Source organism: Miniopterus schreibersii, assembly GCF_964146895.1.
Source record: "Miniopterus schreibersii genome assembly, chromosome: 2".
NCBI classification, from domain to species: domain Eukaryota; kingdom Metazoa; phylum Chordata; class Mammalia; order Chiroptera; family Miniopteridae; genus Miniopterus; species Miniopterus schreibersii.
Genome location: NC_138102.1, coordinates 58,408,185 through 58,431,622, shown reverse-complemented (window position 1 = coordinate 58,431,622; position 23,438 = coordinate 58,408,185). Strand labels below are relative to the sequence as shown.

Below are 23,438 nucleotides of genomic sequence, written 5' to 3'. Positions count from 1 at the left end.
AAACTGATGAACAGAATAGATTCAATGACATGGAAGCATAGATGAGACTGAGGAATGTCAGAGGGATGGAGGAGGGTGGGTGGGTGGAGGGGGAGAGTAACCAAAGAATTTATATGCATATATGCACAACCCAAGGACATGGACAATGGTGGGGAGAGGGACTGGGGAGGGGGAAGGGATGGGGTGGAAAGGGCCATTGGGGGGAAAAAGGGACATCTGTAATATTTTAAACAAAAATAAAATTTAAAAAATATATCTAGTGGATATCTTATAATTTTCATTGTCTACTTATTTACCTTTCTACTTATTTACTGCCTACAGATGCCAATTCAAGTGTTCTCTATATGAAAAGAAAGATGAAAAATCATTGTACAGTAAATGATCCTGAAATATCTGTAGTCTTAAAAGCTAGTACAGTTACATTGAAATCTATGGCATACACTTATTTTCTAACTGTTTTTCTTTTTAACATTTCAGTTTTTAAACTCTGAAATGCTCTGCAACTAGCATTTATTCAATGGACAGAATAATTACTTAAAATTTTGTCATAGTGATACCTCTGTAATAATTTGGTTATTATTCAACAGGAAAAGAGTAAAGGGGAGACCAAATAGTATAGGCATGCCATTTACACAACTTTGCCAAAGAGTTGCATTTAACATTCTCCAAGTTTATTCCCAGCTGATTGATAGGGGAAGGCACTAGACAAAAGCAGTTTAGATACATGGCAGGTAAGGTCTAAGTGACATGGGAGGCTAATTGCTGATCAATCAAACCTGGGAGGGAGTCAGTGCCCAGGATAGGTGTGTTCACTGAAAGCTCCTGAAATCTAAATATATAAACTTCTAGACTTCACTCTTAGCCCGAGGATGCCTGGCTCCTGGGACACCTGCTGCAGGGGGGCTGCGATCTCTTGCACACGTGGTGCATGGCCATGTTGGACTCTACACATGGACTTGAATCTGGCCTGAATGCTGAGGCACACCTGGCTGCAACATGGACTGGAAACTCTGGACAGTAGTCCTCCTTCTGACTCTGCTGAACTTCCAGCTGACCCTCTTCCAAGACTGGCTTACAGCGCAGGGGGCCTTGGAACCCAAGAAATATAACTCTATCCCCTTAGAGGTGTACAAATTCCAGGTACATTGAAGCTTCCACAATCACTTATTTCCCCAGCTTTTTCTCCCCAATCTGTTCTAAGTTCAAAGAAACTCTATTTCTTTATGGCATATACTGCCACTCTTTAAAAATTATGATTTTTATTTTGTCTAGCAATTTTAGATATTTTGTAGCCATTGGTTCATATTGAAATAAACATGAGTATTACCGGGGTCCAGCCCCAGCGGGTCCAGGGGTCCCCAAAGGTGTGGACAACGTCGGCGAAGAATGACGGAAGAATACGGAGACAGCGTTCAGGGCATCAGGACAGTCAGCTTCTCTTTACTGCCTTGTTATCAACTGTATTTTATACTATTTGATTTTGTTGCTGGGTAAACAACATGACATCAGGCTATGTTCCGGTTTCTGTTTTGGTCTTTCACAGTTAATGAATATACCTTCTTATCTGACCTTTTAAAGAATTTACATCTGTTTAGGTATGTTAATTTTTGTCTTACCTACTGTTTTATTTCTATTCTGAAGTTACTATTTTATTGCTCTACCACATAGCTAAAAGGAGAATAACTGAGCCAGCTTTTCTATGTAAAGGTTATGCGAGTCCTAAGTGAGGGTCTGTAGCTTGCCTGTGACTGTTTGTAGCTGTGGTGACTGCCCCCTGTCTGGCACCTGCCTCAGTCTCCCCGCCTGCATTCCCTGCAGCAGTCCATCCTCATTGTAATATCCTGTGTAGGATTATTCTGTGTATGAGAAGGGCTCAGGTGTAGATGGAAATAATCTCTTTCCTAGACTGCTCTTTCCTTGTGGGGATTCCCAGAGCTTTCCATGAATATAAACATCCTCCAATAATACATTCTTCACTGGGGACTCACTGGTGGCCCCTGTGGCTGGCCCTGTGCTGCCGAGTCAGCAGGGCCGGGACCCAGGCCTCTCCCCTGGTGGGGAGCTTCCTGCGGTAATGGGCCTGACAAGTCCTAAACTCTCTGCTGACAGCCTCAGTTCCTCATAAGCGGCACAAGATTTTCCCGTACTCCTTGGGGTTTTACTGAATCATTGTCCCTTCCAGTCCCATCCGACTCCCCTGCTAGGGAAACGTTTCCAACTAGGGCAACGCCCTTTTCTGGTGCAGTGACTCGGGTAAGGACACAGAGCGTTAGAAAGGGGAACAAGCATGGGAAGAGGGACATGCCACACGCCAAGTCCCACGGAGCACTGGCTGTGCAGATGTCTCCTCCTTGAAGGACCGTGTCAAGCAGCAAGGATGGAACGGCTTCCAGCAGAGTATGCCTCACTTTTTGTAAATATTAACTTATTTAGTAGCTAAAAAGTGAATTCCATTTGTCAAGCGGTAATTTGATCCTACTTCATAGTTATTTTAAGGAATGAGAGCTTACAAATAGGTTTTAGCAATTCACTTTCATGTCCCAAGTCTTACTGCAGTAATTACTGCTTATTGAAAGTTTGCCAGTCTGTATTTGATAGTTATTGATAGTTATCCTTTTTGAAGTGATATACTACATGCTTTCAGGATACGGTTTTCTCCTTGGTCTTTTGAAGTTAAAAAGAGTTCATAGTAGCTTTTAGATTAAAAATTTAGGACAGCAATATTCTGTAGCACAATGCTATGCACGGTATTGATAAAGAAAATAAGCTATACATTGTAGGGAAAAATCAATACGTAATGATACAAGAATAAACTCTTGGGTTTCACGTGCTCACAACTGTAAACCTACTTTTGCCCCACACTGTGTATTTCTTTCTCAAACCTAAATGCTAATTATTAGTAGTATTATTTGATTATGTATTGATTATGTTTAATCAAAACATAATTTGATTAAAAATGTCTAGGAAAATGCTGAACGCCATTGACTGGACTTTATTAATTATGTCCTATTCATTTACATTCTTTTCAAAAACTAAAGTATCTCCCTTATTGGTCTGTGTTACAGCACCTCTTCTCCTATTGATAAAATCAGCTTCATGCTCATCAACTAATCAATATCCATGGGTTTTCTTATTCTTCACAGTCTTCATTTTGGAAACTGTGCTCAAAATGAACGAGCTAAAAAGCGTGAGTTGTCTCTTGGATAAGTGGCTGATCCTGGGGTGGGTGGGAAAAACGTAAGCTGATCCTGCAGCATCTTGTCCTGTGGGAAATAAGAAAATGCTATCAATTTACCATACTGCACACCTTAAGTATATGCAACCATTATTTGTCAACCATACCTCAGCGATGCATGTCAGAGATTCTGTAAAGCAGAATGCTCCCCATAATTCGATATTTACCCACATCTTTTTTTTTTTAATATATCTTTATTGATTTCAGAGAGAGGAAGGGAGAGGGAGAGAGAGAGATAGAAACATTAATGATGAGAGAGTCATTAATCGGCTGCAGCCCCCAACCTGGGCATGTGCCTGACCGGGAATCAAACCCTGATTGCCTGGGTCCTAGGTCGATGCTCAACCACTGAGCCATGCGTGGCTGGACTACCCACATCTTTTTATCAGACCTCGCTGACACCAAAATAGAACACCCTGCCCCTTTCCTCAAATTGACTCATTCTGTCTTCAAGTGAAATCTAAAGAAATCGTATTTTTAAAGTAAGAATAAATTCCCATACTAATTAGCAAAAAAATGTGATTTTAAATTTAAATGTAATAATAATTGCAAAATGATCTACCTCCTGTGCATTTGGAAGTAAATTTTCTGGGAAATTTAGAAAAATAATTGATTTGATGTATTTTCACTCATAACCACTAAGGCCAGTATTTAATATACTAGCATTTTCAACATGGAGTTTCTACTATAATACAGAATTGATGTGTATTCTTGTCACTGACATTGAAGCAAATGGAATTTTGATGTTTATACATTTATAACCTGAGGAAGAACCATTATGAATTAATATCTGTGACAAAAGAACAATGCTCTTATTGTGTATCAAACCAAACTACGTATTGTGATTTTTCTTACAATATATCAGTAATCACATTTTAAATAAAAAATAGAGAGAGTAACTATAAAAATAGAGAGAGTATTTTTTTTGTTACTACTCATTTTAGTAAAAAGCTATTCATTCTTTTGATTTCACAAAAGGAATTTTAATTTGTCCACAACAATTTGTCTATAAATTTGAGCAAAGATTTCTTTCAGGATCCATAATCTATGAAGTTTATAAAAATTTGGGGTAAAGAGCATGGCAGCACTTGTCTGATAGATCTTAAACTGTAATTTCAAGAATGTGACTTAATGTAAGGTTATAGAATTAAATAATTCTATAAAACATTGTTATGATGTAACATTTATTGTTTTCCCCCACATTTGGTTTTCTACATACATTAACCAAAATACATTTTATCTCTTGCTAGAAATTCAATATGACATTATTTTCATTACTTATAGTTTAACCTAGCTGAACTAGTCCTAACAAAAGTATTAAATAGTTAATATCCATAGTATTAACACATTACTTTCACATCTACACACACACTATACTATTCTGAGGCTGTATGTATGTGTGCTCATGTAAGTCTGTGTTTATATGTCCCCATGCAAAGGAAATAGTGTCCTTCTATTACTCAGTTTTCTAAAATTCCTTGTTCTCAAGCTAAATAATGTTAGCTGTCTTATATTTATTGATAAAAACAAATCATGATTTAGTGAGATCATGTGTGTGCATGTGTGTATCCATGTATATGTGTGTTTTTGTGAAAGCACGGTTTTGTGTACACATGGAGATATCTACATAGGTTCAGATATCTACATAGGTGCATAAGGTATATGATTTGGCCAAAGAGGATCATGTAAGGAAATTTTAACTTAAAATACTAAAATAATCAAAATAGAAAATAATCTCTTATTCTTTAACTTATCCAGTATCAAAAATAAATCTTTCACAATCTTAATGCTCAATACATTTTTGTTCAATAGACTTAGGGTACTCTAATTTCTATGCTTGGTGTTCTAATACCTACAAGTTTAAAATATATAAGAAAATCAAGGGATAAAGAAAATTTTCTATAGCTATAAATCAGTGATCCAGCTTCAGAAATACCTTAAAGACTTGCAATAAAGCTGTTTTAGTGTTGTGTTTCCCAGATTCTGCTTCATTCCTCATTTGTAAAAACAAACATTTGTTATGAAGACATAACTGCCAATTTAGCCTAAATAAGACAAATGAGATAATGAGATTGGTGGCAGATTCTAGTTGACAAATTCTGAAGAATGCCCCACTCCAAGTAAAGAGCTTTCCTTTCCTGCCAAAAGGTCTATATGCTAATACTAACTAATTTGCCAACCTTGGCCCTACATTGTTTGACAATAGCTGAGCATCTCAAGTTGTGACATTAATTTGGATGTAAAATGTAACTTGATCTAGTAATCTATGCAACCTCTTAACCCAGCAACCAATCACACAGATGCTTACTTTGTATTGAAAAGGTTTAGAAAAGCAGAGAGGTTTTTTTAAAACCTCAGAATATATTAATATGTAGAGGGAAATAGTATGGACACCATAATGGTGACTTTCACTTGCTCATACCCTTGTTACAGCGATAGAGGTGAAATAAAGTGTTACTTTAATATTATGAGGTCATTCAGAATATTTGCCTTAAATCAATTATTCAAATATCTATAACTTAGCCACCAGTTTTTGTGGGTTTTGAAAAGTTAGAGTGTTGAAAAATATATATCTTTGAAATCTTTCCATAGAGTTCCAAAATAATCACAGAGTGTTGAAACCCCATATATATTTCAATCAGTTTTCCATATATTTAAAAGAAAAATGTTCATATGTGTTTTTATTACTACTTATACAACTTAATTTTGTGTATTAGAAATAAAAGAAGTTAAAATTTCAGTTTGGAGAAATCTAGTATTTAAAAAAACAAATTGGTCCTGGATGGTTTGGCTTAGTTGGTTGAGCATTGTCCCATGTACTGAGGGATCCCTGCTACAGTTATTGGTCAGGGCACATGCTCTTGTTGCAGGCTCCATCCTCAGTAGGGAGTGTGCTGGAGTCAGCCGATTGATGTTTTTCTCCCTTCCTCTCCCCCTAAAATATCAATAAAATATTTTTTCCTTAAATTGGCACTCAGAGTTAAGAAAAGCTGGCTTTATTTCTTTAAAAATTATCCTAGGTTAAGCAATGTGTATTACAATTGTATACAAGAAAAACAAATATCATTAAAAATGTTTATTTTGATCAAGTATAAATTGGTGTGACATTCATTTAAGAAGTAGACTGAAATCTCAGAGCTTTAATTCAGAATTTGTAAATTGCAGACAGCTAAAAATAAATGTAAAATATTTCATAATTACAAAATTATCCTAACCCAACCATTATAATATCAATTAAAGGAAAACATTTGCCATGGTTGGGGAAATTTTACTTAAAAGAAAAACCTATCAAGCATGTAGATTTGGGCAAAATTTTTGACAATACTTGGTAATATTAAAAATCTATTTAAATAGAAAGCTTTTTAAATGTTATTTAAAATAAATTTATATAAGATATAGAAGATCAAAATACTTTAAAATTACAAAAACATTCAGAATTTTGACTAAGTATTCTGAATTTTTATCTTCTAAGTCAGTTTTATTATTGAGAGGAAAATAACCTAAAAATATAAAAATTCACTCAATTTTTCAGTGTATTGAGATTTTTTCTACAATTTCTCTAATTCCATTATTAATCACAAAAGTATAGAAATATAGAATTGAAAATAACTTGGAAGTCATATGAACTCACTTCCAGACAAATGTTAATTTGTTGCTTGAATATTTTCGATCTTAAGTATGGTCGGCAACCTCCAAGATGTCTCGCTATGATTACCCCCCTAGTATTCATACCCTTATATAATTATCTTTCCTTCATTGTGGGCTAGTTCTAATGACTCACTTCTAACAAACAGAATATAACAAAATTATGGGATGTCATCTCTAAAATTAGGTTACAAAAAGACTGTGACTTCTGTCTGACTTGCCCTTCCTTACTTTCTTGTTCATTTGAAAGCATGGAATACATCACACAACAAGACAGCATTTGCATACTTGAGTTTCAAAAGACTCTCTGGAGTTTCCACTGCACAGGGTGTGTTTGAGGGCAAAATAAGGGGCAGAGGACACAGGACACAGACATTCAAAGAAGCAACCGCTTTCATTTCTCACCTAACTTTTATACTGTTTTACCATGAAGTCCTTCTAGCCATATGTTCCAAGTTGCATCATTATAAGGGCAGCAACAACTTACCTGTGGAGTTTAACAATGAAAACCATACATAATATGCTTGGTACATCATTGTTCAGATCTTCAACTCATTCCAGGGGGCAAAGTTGCAAGAAGGTAAATCCAGGGTCATATTCTTAACTGTTCTTGGGTATAGAATATTAATTCAGATCCACTGTTAACACTTTAATGACAGTCTACCTTTGAATTCTGAATACAGTCATATATATTTTTAACACCTTTTTACATCCATTTTGAAAGATATATTTTTTGATATTGCAAACAAAATGGGAGATTATTTATCTATAGCCAATAAGATATGTAAAATTCAGTGACTATCAGCATGATTGACTAGATATGTTAGTGTTGATCACATCTTTTTCATGTTTTTAATATTTTTTAACCAATTCAATTTACTTTTTACCTCTTCATGAATTACTAATTGTGCCTTGAAAAAATAAATATGAGAGACATATATCACTTCATTCTGAAACTAAATTTATTTCTAATCAAGACAATTTCCAGGAGGCCTACATCAACTGAGGATTTAAATTTTTCCCAAATAATGTTCCATTCTGTAATTTCTTATTAGAATATATCCTTTCCTACTCAGTATCTTTCAAACAACCAAAATTTTTTTATATACCAAATGCCAGATATATTAAAGTAATATTTTGCATACCAAATATATATTCACAAGATATCAATGGTATCTTATTTATATTTTGTATTTCCAATAGAAAAACTAGCTATTCAAATTTACTATTCATTAAATTTGGGGACTATCCAGTCTATACTCCAGTCATAATTCAGCTTTGAGTCACAATCAGGTTGACAATTTGAACTTCACAATTTGGGCTTTTCAAACTATTTCCATGAGTGAGTTTCTCTTTGTTGTACTTCCATCATATTCAGTTAATTATTCTTTTCACAACATATTTGACTCCACAGTTATCAACACATAAGACAGCCCATCCTAAGGGGTCATGCCTTCTCCCAAAGTGTCACTCAGAAAAATTGCCTCATCATTTATGGATATAAGTGCTTCACACATCTTTCCAAACCTTGCTAAATTTGGCTAGTTTCTTGCCAAAGTAATCCCTTTAAAATTTCTGTATGGGATGATATGTACTTCTCAAATTTGTGGCATGCTTCCAAAAATGCTATTTCTCTTTGGCTCAAATTACCTAGTTACAAATCAGTGGTTCCTGAATCCCTTTAAGATCATCTAGGTCAGTGTTGACTTCACCACTACACTTGCCATTGCTATTATGGAGCATGAGTGCAGTCTAGAAAAGTTGTATTTCATGTGCACACCATACATTAGTTATTAGAAAATTATTAATTTGTATATTCTACTCCTAAAATCGACTCAGTCTGTGTGTACCATAAGAACAACAAAAGAGGGTTTCTTCAGAGCTGTAGAAGAGATTATCAGTTAGTGTGGACCATGCATCATCCCTACATTAACCCCCCTCATTGTCATCAACCTCTTTTCAAGTCCCATTCTTGAGTTCATCACATTTATATTTAGCATATTTGGATCAGTAGAATGCAGGCTCTGGCACGCCAAGCCAGCCATAGCAATACAACATCCCTCATATCCCAGCAACTGCTTCAGCAGTGCATCAGCCTGGTTTGCAATTATCTAATGCACAGGTGGTCAAGTATCCTACAATTATAGATCGGCACAGTTCAGAAGTAATATCTCCTTGAGATGATCTCATAAGGATTTCACTAGTGAACATAGTCTACAAACCTTTAACAAAAAGAAGAGTCCAAATGACCAAGATTCAGTAGGGCCATTAGAAAGTGCTGCATCACCTTTTTCCCCCACTGGATTACACAGGAATAAATTTTTTTTTAATATATCTTTATTGATTTCAGAGAGAGGAAAGGAGAGGGAGAGAGAGACAGAAACATCAATGATGAGAGAGTCATTGATCAAGCCCACAACTGGAGATCAATCCCACAACCCGGGCATGTGCCCTGACTGGGAATCGAATCCTTATCACCTGGATCCAGGTTGACGCTCAACCCCTGAGACATGCCCAGCCGGGCAAGAAATAATTTTTTTTTAAAAATATATCTTTATTGATTTCAGAGAGAAGAAAGGAGAAGGAGAGAGAGAAACAGAAACACCAATGATGAGAGAGTCATTGATTGAGCCCGCAACCCGGGCATGTGCCCTGACCAGGAATCAAACCCCGATTGCCTGGATCCCAGGTCGACACTCAACCGCTGAGCCACGCCCGGCAGGGCAGGAATAAATTTTTGACAAAGTTCCTACCGCATCTTCAGTGCAATGGACATTTTTCAGAAGGAAACGTTGCTGGTGGTCTTCCCCAGGGAACAAAAACTAACTTTGGTTATTCTCTTGATTTGAGACACTCTTGAGGGAACAAACATTATTAGTTTTTCTGGTGTTATCTCTCACTTCCAAGTGCCTTTACATTAAGTTACCACTTCCCTTGTTTTTTGGTACTCCCAGATTTACCCTGACTCTCCCTACCTGGATTGGGTTGAAGATTCAGGTACAGCCCTCAACCATAAAATTGGGAATGTCTTCTCTCATTTATTTACATTCTTAGATTTGTGAGCAATAGAGATATCCTTTGCACCAAACAAGGTCAGACCAACATAAGGCCTATCCAACCAGTGAATTCATTTGGATGCAAGGTTTGAAGTCTTGGAGATAATGCCATGTGCCAAATGTCTCTCTCAATAGGAGCCAACAAACTGAAGCCAGCCCTTGTTACCATGAGATCCTACATTACAACAGAAACAATTTGTAAAATGGGGAAGACAGAGAGTTGTATTCTGCATCAGTTCCTACTCATGCATTCTCCCTTCTGATCCCAAATGATCCCATTTTATATCCTTCTTATTAACGTGTTAAGTCCAGTCACCTGATTATGCAGATAAACTTTTTCTTTTTCTGTTTTTTAGAAAATGTTTTAATTTACTCTTTAAATTTCTTATCCAAACACTATTCTGAAGGGGAGAATGAATGAAATGTGTCCTCATAATATAGTGCTTTTAGCTGATCAGTATACTATAGTCTGTGAAATAGGTCCCATAAGCTGAAAAAATATATAAGCGTGCTCCAAGTTGAAATAATTTACATTGTTTCTACCTTTCTATAACATTCTTGGCCATTGTTTTAATAATAACATTTACAATAAAAAAGTAGAGAATGTACCAATGCCTATCAGGACCCTTAGAAATTCTCTAGAAGTTATAAGTAATAGTTCATTATGATCCACCTGATAACTATCAGATGGACTCTGTCCCAGTGGAATTCATTGCATGACATTTTTAAAAAATATATCTTTATGTATTTCAGAGAGAGGGAGAGGGAGAGAGAGAAAGAGATAGAAACATCAATGATGAGTCATTGATCAGCTGCCTCCTGCAAGTTCCAGACTGGCAACCTGGGCATGTGCCCTGACTGGCAATCAAACCACGATCTCCTGGATCCCAGGTCAATGCTCAATTGCTGAGCCATGCCCAGCTGGGCCATGAAAAAATGTTTTAAAAATATTTTTTTGTTTTCAAAGAGTCATAGGCATTATTGATATCTCAACAGAGAACAAAGTTACATATCTTTATTCAGTGTGATTGCATAGCCTGGTAACTTCCATGGGACTCATCTTTGATACTTGGACTGCTACTTCAAATATTGTCACTTTTTTTTTTTTGGATAGTTTTAGGTAGTTTTAATAAAACTCCCACGCACCATTAAACTTTGTTAAAAGCTTGGAGAATGCTAAAAGTAGTAATGAGTACAGGAGACTGCAGAGCAGAGAGTACAGGTGCACCCTTCCTTGTAGTCAGTAAATGCAGGAAGTAGCAACAGATATGACTTAACTTGAGCGTAAAAAAGAGAAAAAGTTGCCTTGACATCTTAGGTTGGTGGCAGATTTGCTTTTGCTCCCAAATCTGGGTGTGTTCCTGGTGATGGTAGAGTAGGTTCTTCGTGAAAGGAAGCTAGATGAAGGAGTCTTGAGAAGGTGATGCTCAGGAGTGGTCACAGGCCCCAGTAAGCTAACTTTAAGATCTGATCTGGTGTCTATGGTGTTGAAAAGGCATTTGAGTTTTCAGTGATATGCATGGGTCAATGTTCTCTTGTTTTATCATCATGAACTGACTCCTGTATTACAGGTTCAATGGAAGCAAACATTCTACCACCTTGGGTTGACTCTTGATGTCTTGTAACGTCACTGGATCCGGACTGGGTACAGCATGAACAACAATTGTAGGGCCAAAGACTTTAGCCAGATTGGCAGTATCCATTTTAGTGTTTGAGCTCTGAGCCACTCTCTGCAGGTGAATCATGAAGAAAGCTAATGTGTCTCCATTGGCCTGGGGCAGTTCACCAGCTGCCTGGTACATGGCAACTATGCTGTTGTCCTTATCAGTGATCTCTGCTGCTTCCATAAAGGTCTCATTTAGCCAAAAAGTCAGAAGGAATTCTTTGAGGTTTTGAAGGAAGTCTTTCAGGAGGCTACAGATAGCATTGGTGTCATCCACTTTGCTGAGGAGAGGTACAGTTTTCACTTGAAGACATTTTCCTTTCAGTTTTTTACTGTCCAGTAACATCCTCGGATCTAATACAGGCCTGTTTTGGTCAACCTTCTCTGCTCAATCTCATTTACACAGTGGACAGTAATGGTGGGGATCATTGGAGAAGTCTGGGACAAATAATCTGCCAGCATTCCAGCTCCAATCTTAACAAGTGTTCTTATCAGGGTAGAAATGTGGGGAAGGGGGCAGCTGTCCCCATATTCTGGATAAGAGACCACATGAAAGTCTTGATACTTCAGAAACTGCTTGCCATATTTTATCTACTTTACACATGAAGCACAAGATTTGGGTTTAATATCCATCTTAGAGAGAGAGTTTTGAAGACACATCCCTCCATTACTCTGTGGAGTGCCAGAACTGTCTGCCTCAGTTCTTGGCTCCAGCTACCTGCTGCTCAAGGTGGAGTCACTGTTCCAAGGCTGTAAAGTACTTGTTTTCATTCAGCTTCTCACTCAATATGTCACAGTTTCAAAAGTGGATGTAGCTTCAATGGGACCTCCACCATTGATAAAAGTCACTGTAGTTTTTGCATCTATGGATTCATTCCCCTGGTTTACTGTGGAGCTAATAGAATGAGTTTTGTCTATAGGTCTAGGGGGACTATCCATGAACTGTTGGCTACTGGAACACCTCTTTTATCTCTTCTTCAGTTTGAAAGTCTTTACCAAAAAAGAATCCCAATCCAGCAATTCATTGCTCTTGTCAAAGCTGATATCTGATAAAATGCAACCAGATTCATCAAAGGTTGCTAGCTAGTCTTTTGTTCCCAGGATTCCCATGGATGGTTGGCCTCTGCTGAGAAAAGCCAGAACTGATTTTGTTCCTCACTTAGTTGAATGCTACCAATGTATCTCGAGCATCTCTCAGATCAGCTGAATCTGTTTTTCCAGCTTTTCACAGTCTGCCTTAGCTCACAGTCTCTTTTTGATCTCTACATCCACCTGATTGCCTGTGAGCTTCAGGTTAACATCCAGAGTGCTATGCTCAGTCTTGGTTTTCATCAAAAGATCCTTGTATTTTCTCAGCTCATGTCTATTCTGACACTTTCTATAAAAATCCTCAAAGGTCTTTCCCAACTGGATGAATTAGAGTTCATTTTCTTCACTGAGAATCTCCACCCAGCATACAAGCTGCTCAAGCAGATTCTGGAAATTCAGTGTCATGGTATCCATCCTTCTCAGAACCTCCAGAGCCCACTTAACCAGGTCCATTGGGTCCCACCTGGGCAGCCTTCCTCAAATATTGTCTTAAACATTCTATTCCAGTCCCTTCAAAACTTCCTGTTAGGTCTTTTAGGGCCATCTAACATACGCCACCTTTTACTCCTTCTTTAGAGTTCTAGAATTTCTTCCAAAATTATAGATCTCCACATGAAGTGTTTTTAATTTTCCAATTGTGTATGACCCACTTAACCAAACATATAGATAGGCTATCACCACATGCAAAAATCAACACATATCCCTTTAGAATAAGTTTCTAATTCTTATACAAAAACTAAGTGTACTACTGTAAGTAATTTAGACTACTGCACAGATTTGCTTTTTCCAAGAGTTTTTCCTCCACCAACTGAATTGCTAAAAATTCCATTCTTCTGAGAGTTGTCATAAGTACAATGTGATGCTTGTATTATTTTATCAAGAGGAAAGTCATATGGTCATGCCATTCAGCCATGGATATCAGAGAAGAAAATTTCCTAAGTTTGGTTGATTGTCATGAAAATAGTAATTATGGTATGTGATGGTCCTCCTGAGACAAAACCTACATTGCACAGTATGTATATTTGTATATGTGTATATATACACACACATACACATCTATACTTAAATATATGCATTTATATACAGTACACACACATAGACATAATTTTTACTTGGTAAATAAACTCTCTTGGGAAACCTCCTCATTAAGGTTTTGATTATCTCCATCACAAGATCAGAGTTTCTATTTTGTCTTCTGATGCACTTTATCTGAATTATTTTAACTTTTTTTCCCATCCACAAATTCCATGGAAGATACTTAAGAAAGTAAATCCATTATTGTATCTTGTATGCCTTCAGTGTTGCATGCTGTTTCTAGTAGATCCCAATAGCAAGTATATAGTTTCTACTGAAAAAACAATATACAAAGTAGCAGCAACATTTGGTAGCTTTTAGGTCTATAATCCTAGTAATCTGTAATGAGGGGTTCAAGGAAGTATGATCTGACTTCTCTCACCAAGTCCAATAAGCATAGTGGTGAGTTGGTAAATTGTCTAATATCATATGTTCATTTGGATCTTATGGTCCCTGTGGCCCAGAACAAGTTCTGTGCTACAGTACTTTTTATATGCCACAATGAGAACTTTGTTTAGGTGTCTATTGAATTGTCTTTTTCCTAATCATTTAGCTCTTTTTTCACTTTGCCTATTTTAAATAGGCAATAAGATTCTAAAAATCAGAAAGGTGCATAATTCAAAATAAAATACGTCCACTAAATACTGACTTCTTTGTATTCAAATTCTTCAGAAATAGTAATTTAGTTCTAATTTTGGAAAGATCTCTGAGGCACAAGGCAAATGACTACCAACATTTCATATCATTAGCCAGTTTTGAATTTTCAAAATTTATCAACCATTCTTTATAAGACTTATGTGTAACTTTTGTTTTCAATCTTTTTTTTCTCCTCCTTTCACCACCCTGCTACTATTACAGCACCAACAACACAGTGATTCAGCTTGCTCTTCACCAATATTATGCTCATAAAAGTAAGCTAGTACTTGGTAGAATTTTACTACCTCAGGCAATGTGGTAAACATGTATTGAATTTCCATCCACATAAAGGCAAACATGAGTTTTATTTTTTTCCTGCTGTAAGTATGAAAACAAAGCACTAACACAATCAGTCACATTATACCAGTCACCATTAGCTTATTGCAGCTTTTGGATAATTTATATCAGACCCTGCTCTCAAGTGCACTGCATTATTCATTCCTTGTTAGTTTATAATCATTCTCAAAGACACTCTTACCTTTCTTACTAGTTGAACTCAAATTGTTATGGGATGCATTGATATTATCAACTCATTTCTACCATTTTTAAAGTCAAAGTGAAGAATTTTCTGCTGCCCTTTTGGAATTCTATATTGCCAAATACTCATTGCCAAATAGACCTCAAAGTTTCATTTTACATGTTCCAGTTTATTCTGAATGAGGACAGACGTGGCTGAAAATTGACCTAAAAGAGGTAACAGCAATGTCTTCCATTTATGTCACACTCATTGCAAACATGGATTTAAGTAAATACTTTTTAGCCTCCAGTATTTTGATCTGAATTTTTTTTTCATTCATGAATAATTTCATTTATTGATTATCTTACAGTAAACATCTTTATAAGGCCCAATCCCACTGAAATCCCTTCAGTGTCTTTTCACTGTCATAGGCAGTGATGTTGGTGTATTAGGGACCTGTATCCAACAAGCCAAAAAAGAATTGCTCCATATGCCCTGTTATTTAACTTAAAAAATTTCACGTAATCTTAGAGATCATTCAAGGGAGATGCATGGACAAGTTCCTAGACTAAACCATACTTCATAGATGAGATAAATTTTGCACCATGTTTCAGCTTTCCTGGTTAGTTTTTTCATTTTATCTACTTTAAATTCACGTAGGCAAGGATAAATTGAATGCAACAAGATTCTTTAAAGGAGCTAACTTATAAAGTAGGTGCTTTGTGGATACCAGTCAATTTTTAAAAATTTCCTCCTTTTTTAAAATATATAGTAGAACAACTCTACCAGAACTAATCTTTTTTTCTTTTTTCAACTATTATCTTTAAGCTCAGTTTCCTTTTCTTTTTCTTGGCCTTTTTTTTTTTAATTCTTTGAACTTTTGACAGACTGTCAAACTCCATGGAAGATAATTGAAGAAGTTAATCCACTACTATATTATAATTCTTTTTTGTCTTCTGAAGGAGAAGAATGGCATTTCTCACACCCAACGTTTGGGGAACACACGAGTCATTAAAGGCTATTCTATCTTAATTATTATATAATAAACCCAATGAAGTTGCCACTTTTAGTATTTTATTGTTCAACAAGCATGTTCTATTTTAATATGGAATACAAAACAGGGCAATTCTTTTTTTTTTTTTTTAAGTGTGAACACTCATGACTCCCACTTTTACTACCTTGAAGAGAACTGCTGTACTTTTGTCATTAATGGGTTAAATCATTCCAAACAGATCTCTTTATTCTGTAATACCTAAGCATCAGACTATGAGATGAACATTAATTTTCAAAAGGGTACTAAAACATTAATATGAACTATTATTTTTCAAATACTCATTTAATTTTTTTTTTTTTACTCAATCTCTAGTTAATGGTTTCATTGTTGTCAATATAGTCAACTGTAGTTACTGTAATATTTTTTGGTGGGGTGGAGGGTCATTTTCACTGTTTGACTTTCTTCTATTAAACTGTAGTTAAGTTTGCATTTTATAATTTCCATGGCAAAATTTTCACCAACTCAGATCACAAATGGATTGGCCACCAGAGATGAAAATCTTTTAAGTTCTTTTTCCCCCATATTGTCTCTTACCTCTTAAATATTTTGCTCCATTGAATATGATTCTTTGTGTCAATTCCACTTTTGTCCCCATTCTGCCTGCAACACCCCACCATTGATTCAACATCAGGTAATATTAAGTTTAGAATTTATGAAAATTCACAAAGAATGTTATGCCCCCAACCTACTTTACTTTCATTGAATGACACAAAATAGGCAACACAATACACTGACCTGGAGTTGCTTTGGAAGGTAAGGTTCCATATCAAGCAGAACTTGCGTGTCTGTTCACTATATAGGTGCGCTTCACTATAAAAGACAAAGTTGAAGACAGTTCTGTCCATTTTAATTCATTAAACCCATCCCTGTCACTTATTTTCAATTATACTCTGTACATCACTTAGTCCATCAATTAATATGTCTTAAGGCACATTCCTTCCAGTGCAGCTAAAATCCACAAGTCATTGTATCATAATAAAAATTCTGACAGCTAGGTGCAATTGCCCAGCTTGGTAGAACATAAATAAGGTGTCATTTTACATTTATTTCTGGAGGTAGTAGTCCTAGATCTTATTTCCAGGAGTTTCTGAGTCTAGGCTAATAGTTTAGAGCAGCTATTATCATTTTAATCTGCATATGTATCTGAATATGTCATCATTATAGTTATTATTTTTTCAACATCTTGTCAAAGATATTTTGCAATTGCAAATTTCAGAAATAGACTCCATACTCAAGATGTGTCTGACTAGAAAAATCACAGAAGGCTTCATAAAATTTTCAGGAAAAATTTTCATTGCAAGCCACTTCAAAACTTAGTATCTCTAAATAACCACCATTTGATTGTTCATATTTCTACCAGCTGACAGTTTGGTGAGTAGACTCAGCTGGGCATTTCTTTTGCTGGTCTTGCCTGTGGTGACTCATACAGTTAGTTTTCTGTCTCTGGATGGTCCTAAGTGACCTTATTTACCTGTCTCAGGCTTTTGCTCAATGGCCGAATGTTCTTTGTCCATGTGATGTCTCTCTTCACATGATTTCTATCTTCAAGGAAGCTAAACTGTGCTTATTTGCAGAATGAGGGTCTCATGGTTCCAAGAGGGCATATCCTATTGGTCATAGCAAGCATCAGGACCATCCAAGATTTCACAGGAAAGGCCACAGATCCACCCTTTGTGGGAGGAGCAGACAAAAATGTAACATTTTAATCCACCACAATCCACTCAATCAGCACACTGTATTTCTAGTAAAGCAGAATGATATTATACAATGATGGATAGTATACTGGTTAAGAGTGAAGATGCTAGAGCCTGGTAATTGAGAGATAATAATATATAAGGCAGTAGAGCCATGTGGTTAAGATTAAAAACTCTGGAACCAACCAAACTAATTCTTGGTTTATTCATCTAATATCTGTGTACCAGGGTTAGGTTACTTAAACAATATACTTGGTTTTTCCTTTGTAAAACAGGAACAATAATTATAGCAATATGTGTCATTAAGTTGCTGTCAGGATTGAATGAAATAATTATAATATATGAAATGCTTGGTCTAGTTCCTGAATTATTTTAAAGCTGAATAAATGTTATGAATCCTTTGTTATTGATTTGCATTTTATGTGGCTCATCACATATTTCTTACTTTTAAAAAAAATAAGTATATCTTTATTGACTTCAGAGAGAGGAAGCGAGAGGGAGAGAGAGAGAGAAACATCAATGATGAGAGAGTTGTCATTGATCAGCTGCCTCCTGCAAGGTCCCAACTGAGGATCAAGCCCGCAACCCGGGCATGTGCCCTGACTGGGAATCGAACTGCGATCTCCTGGATCCTAGGTCAATGCTCAACCACTGAGTCACCCCCAGCTGGGCTATTTATTTCTTTTAAAAATCTTATGAATAATTATTTGGTTTGTGGTCAACTACAACACAGTATTTTCCCACATTTATTATAGTTAATTATAGATTACTTTTCTTCAAATATTATTTGAAACAAACTTGGTGCACTGTTTTGTTCTAATAAATTACTGGTTTTATACACTCATTTTAGTTTATAAGTATATTTTTTATTTCTACTTGTTATGCTATTAGAAATCTTTTCCAATAGCTCTTCCATAATTGATGTGCCAATATCCTTAACTACCTGATAAAAATGTACAATTTTTATGCAAAGAAAGCAAAACACTATCAAGAACTTACTATTTTTTTTTTTTTTTGCCTCCTGTTAGATTAAAAATTAATACTTTTTCCCAATGCTGGGAAACAATATATTCTATGTATATTCTTTTAGTAATTTTTCTTAAATTTTAAACATGCTTACTTTATTTTTTAACATTTTTCTAACCCATCCATATTAAAAAAGGTTAACACATTATAAAGTTTCTCTAAATCCCTTTCTACCAGCTGTTTTTGTTTTGTCAAATTTTATTTCTATTTTCTTTTAAAACGAAAAGATACTAGTTTTAAATTTAATTTAATTTTTATTTCCTTATAAAATAAAACAAAAGGAGAATCATTGAAGTGAGAAAGAAATATCGATGTGAGAAACATCTATCTGTTGCCTCCTGCACACACCCTGACCAAGGAAGGATCAAACCTGTAACCCAGGTATATGATCTGATCAGAAATCAAAACTTTTTTGGTGTAGGGGATGCTCCAACCAACTGAGCCCAGCAAGTCTGATATTTTATTTTTTAATTTATTTTTTCTAGCTATATTTTTTGCCCTTATGTTTGTGTAATTTAGCAGTAAAATATATTTTCATCCTAATATATATTTTTTGTCAATTACAGAAAAATTTGAACCATTGATTATTTGAATTTGAATGTTCTCCCAATTATTCCATTCTATTTTACTGAAACGTCCACTAAAAATAATTTAGAGTTACTCAAATGATCTTTTCTGTTTTTTATTTCATAATATCTTGGATAACTATCTCAATTCTAAGTATTGATTCGGTCTCACTTTCCCTGTTCTTTACCTTTTTCTTTTATTTTCATTTCCATAACTACATTTTCCATTTCTACAGTTTTTATTTGGTTAATTTTCTTATCTTCTGATCTTATTTTATGAATGCTATTTTATTCATAGTGACTCTAGTATTAAAAATACACGTATTTTAATATTTTTCAGAGCACTCCGCTATTTTCAAGTCATCTATTTTTCCAGGTTTATTTGCTTTTCTCTATGGCTTTGGGTTCCTTTTCATGCATTGTAATTTTGTTCTCAGGGTCTACATTTCACATGAGTTTCTGTTTCTCTACACTCATTCATCTTCTCAAACATTTTTACAGTTGTCTCAGCTATTTCCTAGGAATCACAACTGAAACAATATTGCTTGGGGATGCCTTCAAGGGCACTGCATAATAATCTTAACAGTGCAGTCATGCACTGAGCTTTTGGATGTAAAATTAGTTCTATTTTCTCCCTTTTCTAAAAGGCAAATTGTGAATTACAGGCCCAAGTGTGAGGAGATAGTTGGATCTTCTTTTGCTTCCTTTCACTTGTGGGCAAACAGTAACAGTCCCCTGCTTCACCCAGAGTGCATTTGCCTCCAGTCCTCAGTATATGTAGGACCTGCTCCATCCTGATTCTTTGCCAGGATTGAAGTTCTAGGCTCCATTATCACCTCATAGTACCCAGGGATCTGCCTTCAGCTCCCACTCACTAATGCGAGTTTTTATCTGATCTGTAAACTCAGTTCTATGAGATGGAGAAGACTATGGAAACCTGAATGTCACATGTTGAAGATGGCAAAGTTCTCCATCAGCCAAGGTCACAAAATTCTGTGGAGAAGAGCTGCTCTGTGGACCTGTTTACCTGCTCACTATCGTTATATGAGTAAGAGACAGGCTGCCCTTGTGTTGAACCTTTGCATGTTTGAGACTTAGTGTTACCAGAGGCTAGCTATGCTGACTAATGAACTGTCTTACTTGAGGATTTTATGTCTTCTGGCAAACACAGCCTTCTATTAAGTGATATAAAGAGGATTTTGGGGGGAAACTCAATAGTAATTTCTCTGTTGGAGTCTACCTAAAAAACAAATCCATCTGCGTATGAAAATGTAAAAATCATTATATTTTCTGTATAATATTATTAAACAATTTCCTAAAATTAATTCAAAATTAGATCAGTGTCATTGATATTAATTAACTTTGTTCTCCAAATGGTATAAGTTTGGCTTTGCACACACAACAACCCGAAAATCTTTTTTCCAGCATAAAGACGATGAAAGACTTTTTTCCTTACTCTCCTTACTACCCACACAGAGGTCACAACTCCTTATAATTCCCCTGTAAAAATATGCATTTCTAAATTAGAAACCAAGAGGCCTAGATGAGGATCCTATTATTGTATTACTTGCATATAAAAATTGTAGGTCTGGTGAAAATAGACTACTGGTGTGTTATCATAAAATAAAGTGAGCCAGAACTGACCCATTTCACAGACTTTGAAAGATGGTGATGTAATGGGGACATCTTGTAATGATGCAAAAATATAATACAGTATTTGACGTTTACAGAATATGGAGATAGCATTGCAATTAATCTAAAAAAAGAAATTAACTTCATTCAGCAAATAATGTAATAATCAATATGACTTCATACACCCCTTTTGGGGAAGATAAGCACTTCTTTATTAGCACCTGGATAGTCATGTGCTGTGAGGCCTAAGTACGATGTTGTTGATATTGTTGATATTGTTTTTGTGTGGAAGTCTAAACATGAATAGAGAGATTTATATAGGTACTGAAGATTCATAAGATAGGGTGTCTAACAGTCTCTGTTGGATCTCACATACACCCATCTATATTATTTTCTATACTGTTAACACAAAACTGAGGTGTGTGTGTGTGTGTGTGTGTGTGTGTGTATGCACTAACATGCACTTAATACTGGAGAATTCAAAGTTAAAAATAAATTATCATAGCTTTAATACAATAATGTTTAAAACAGCATTTAACACTTTTTGGGGGCTCTGAAAATGTTTTAATGACAAACAAATACTTAACCTGAAGCATAAAGGATTATAGGAGGTTTACCAGGTAAACAACAAGAAAAGGGTCGAAGATTCATTACAGAAAAAAGAAAGAAAAAAAAGAGAGAAACTGAATTATTAGGAATAACCTCTGTACCCATTGCACTTAAACTGTGCACTATTGCATGACCAGCACACCTTTCTGTCAGTGAGCACCCACACCAAATAATGAAATCTATGTTTAAAATTATATATAGGTTTTATTGATTTTTAGAGAAAGAGAAAGAGAGAGGGAGAGAGAAACACCGACAATCTCCTGCCTGCTACCTCTTGTACATTCCCCACTGGGGACTTAGGCTGCAACCCGGGCATGTGTCCTGACTCGAAATTGAACTGGCAGCCTCTCGGTGCATGGGATGACACTCAGCCAACTAAGCCACACCAGCCAGAACTAGAATCTATCTTTTTTTAACTCTGTCTCCTGTGCATTTACTGATAAGCACATAGTTTTTAAACTTTAGTTTTAAAATAATCACATCACATGGATATTCTTGAAATCATTTTATTGTTGAATTGGGAACTAAGATGACTTTAGTATAAAATAATATAATTCTCTAATAAGCTTTATCTCCTTTCTGCTTTTGGCTTTTAGAGTTCATCACTCCTGCGCATCAGAAAATTAAAATAGTGTATTTCTGATACACTTCAATCTGACATTAAGGAGCAACTCCCTGCTATTATATGTCAGGCACTCAATGGTGCCTTTACAGTCTTAAGATCTTCAATATTATTACATAATTAAGCATTTAGAATATTCTTGCTCTGTGTGACAGGTTTAGAAATATTTTCTTTTTGAAGTTTCCTAAAGGTGTAGTGACCTTTCTTACTTTTTAATTGCATGGTCATGCATTCTGATTTTTTTCCTACAATATGATATGCACCCTGCAGTTCTCATTCTAAGCTATCCTTAGTCATCAATGATGAGAATCACAATGAAGTGCCACTTTACTTATCATTATAGTCCCCATGAAAGGAGACAGCTTCATATAGACTATTTAGAAATTATTTAATGGGAGAGTTCTCAATCAAATAATTTAGAATCACACATTATCACTAACTGTTAAGCTTAAAAACCTACAAATAAAATGCTGCATTCAGTTCACTAATATACAAATGGTAATGGTGGTGATTGGGAAATATGAAGTAGCCTGACTTTTCTTTTACATTTCCAATAAAACATGAGAATTGGGTAAATTTAAACAAAGCAGTTGTAATTTAGCAAGTGATGTTTATTACTTTTACAAACATGTAAATAAAAACACCCATATGTAAAGAAAAAAATCTTCAGTTCAATTGTCAAATGCCTGTCAAATACAAAGGAGCAGAGGACATTTTCCTAAGGTCTAGCCGAGGGTGTCCAAATGCAATTCCATTAAAGACTACTTTAGTCATCATTTTCTCAAACCAGGTTCAAAAGGGCAAAGTCAGTTTTTTAAAAGAAAATTTAATTATTGCATATGTCTTTTCAAGTCAGTGGAAAATATCACCTTTCCTCTCATTGAGTAATTGTCTTCAATGTCTACAGAGGACACTAAACCTCAATATTTCTAGCTGATATGTAGACAAGCTATGCTGCTATTGAATAATGTTCTTATTTTGGATGGGTCAAGGCCAAAATAGCATACGTAATTTAAACACATAGCAAGGCATCAGCTCGTTTTCATTTTAAAGTAGAGTTACCAAATTGAAGGCCTTCTCTATAATAAAACTGTTAAAACAAATTGACAGTCAGTGTTTCTAAACTTTAACTTGATTAATCCTGCTCATAGCAACTGCATTACATATGATTCTCGGTTATTCAATGATGGAACAAGTAGAGTGTTTCCATAAATGAATTTCAGATTCATATTAAGCTTTATAATATATTGGTGGTATTTAAAGATTATATGTTCAGCATGCATTATGTTATTGTATTTGTCATTTCTAAAAACAAGATAA

At 35.4% G+C, this 23,438-nt stretch overlaps 1 pseudogene across 1 annotated transcript; it reads right to left on the bottom strand.

Moving 5' to 3' along the window:
* Nucleotides 1-11,209: 11,209 nt before the first annotated feature.
* LOC308552425 (rac GTPase-activating protein 1 pseudogene) lies at nt 11,210-13,141 on the bottom strand (annotated as a pseudogene). The gene has a single exon. The product of its transcript is annotated as a rac GTPase-activating protein 1 pseudogene (transcript).
* Between the last annotated feature and the right edge of the window lie 10,297 nt (nt 13,142-23,438).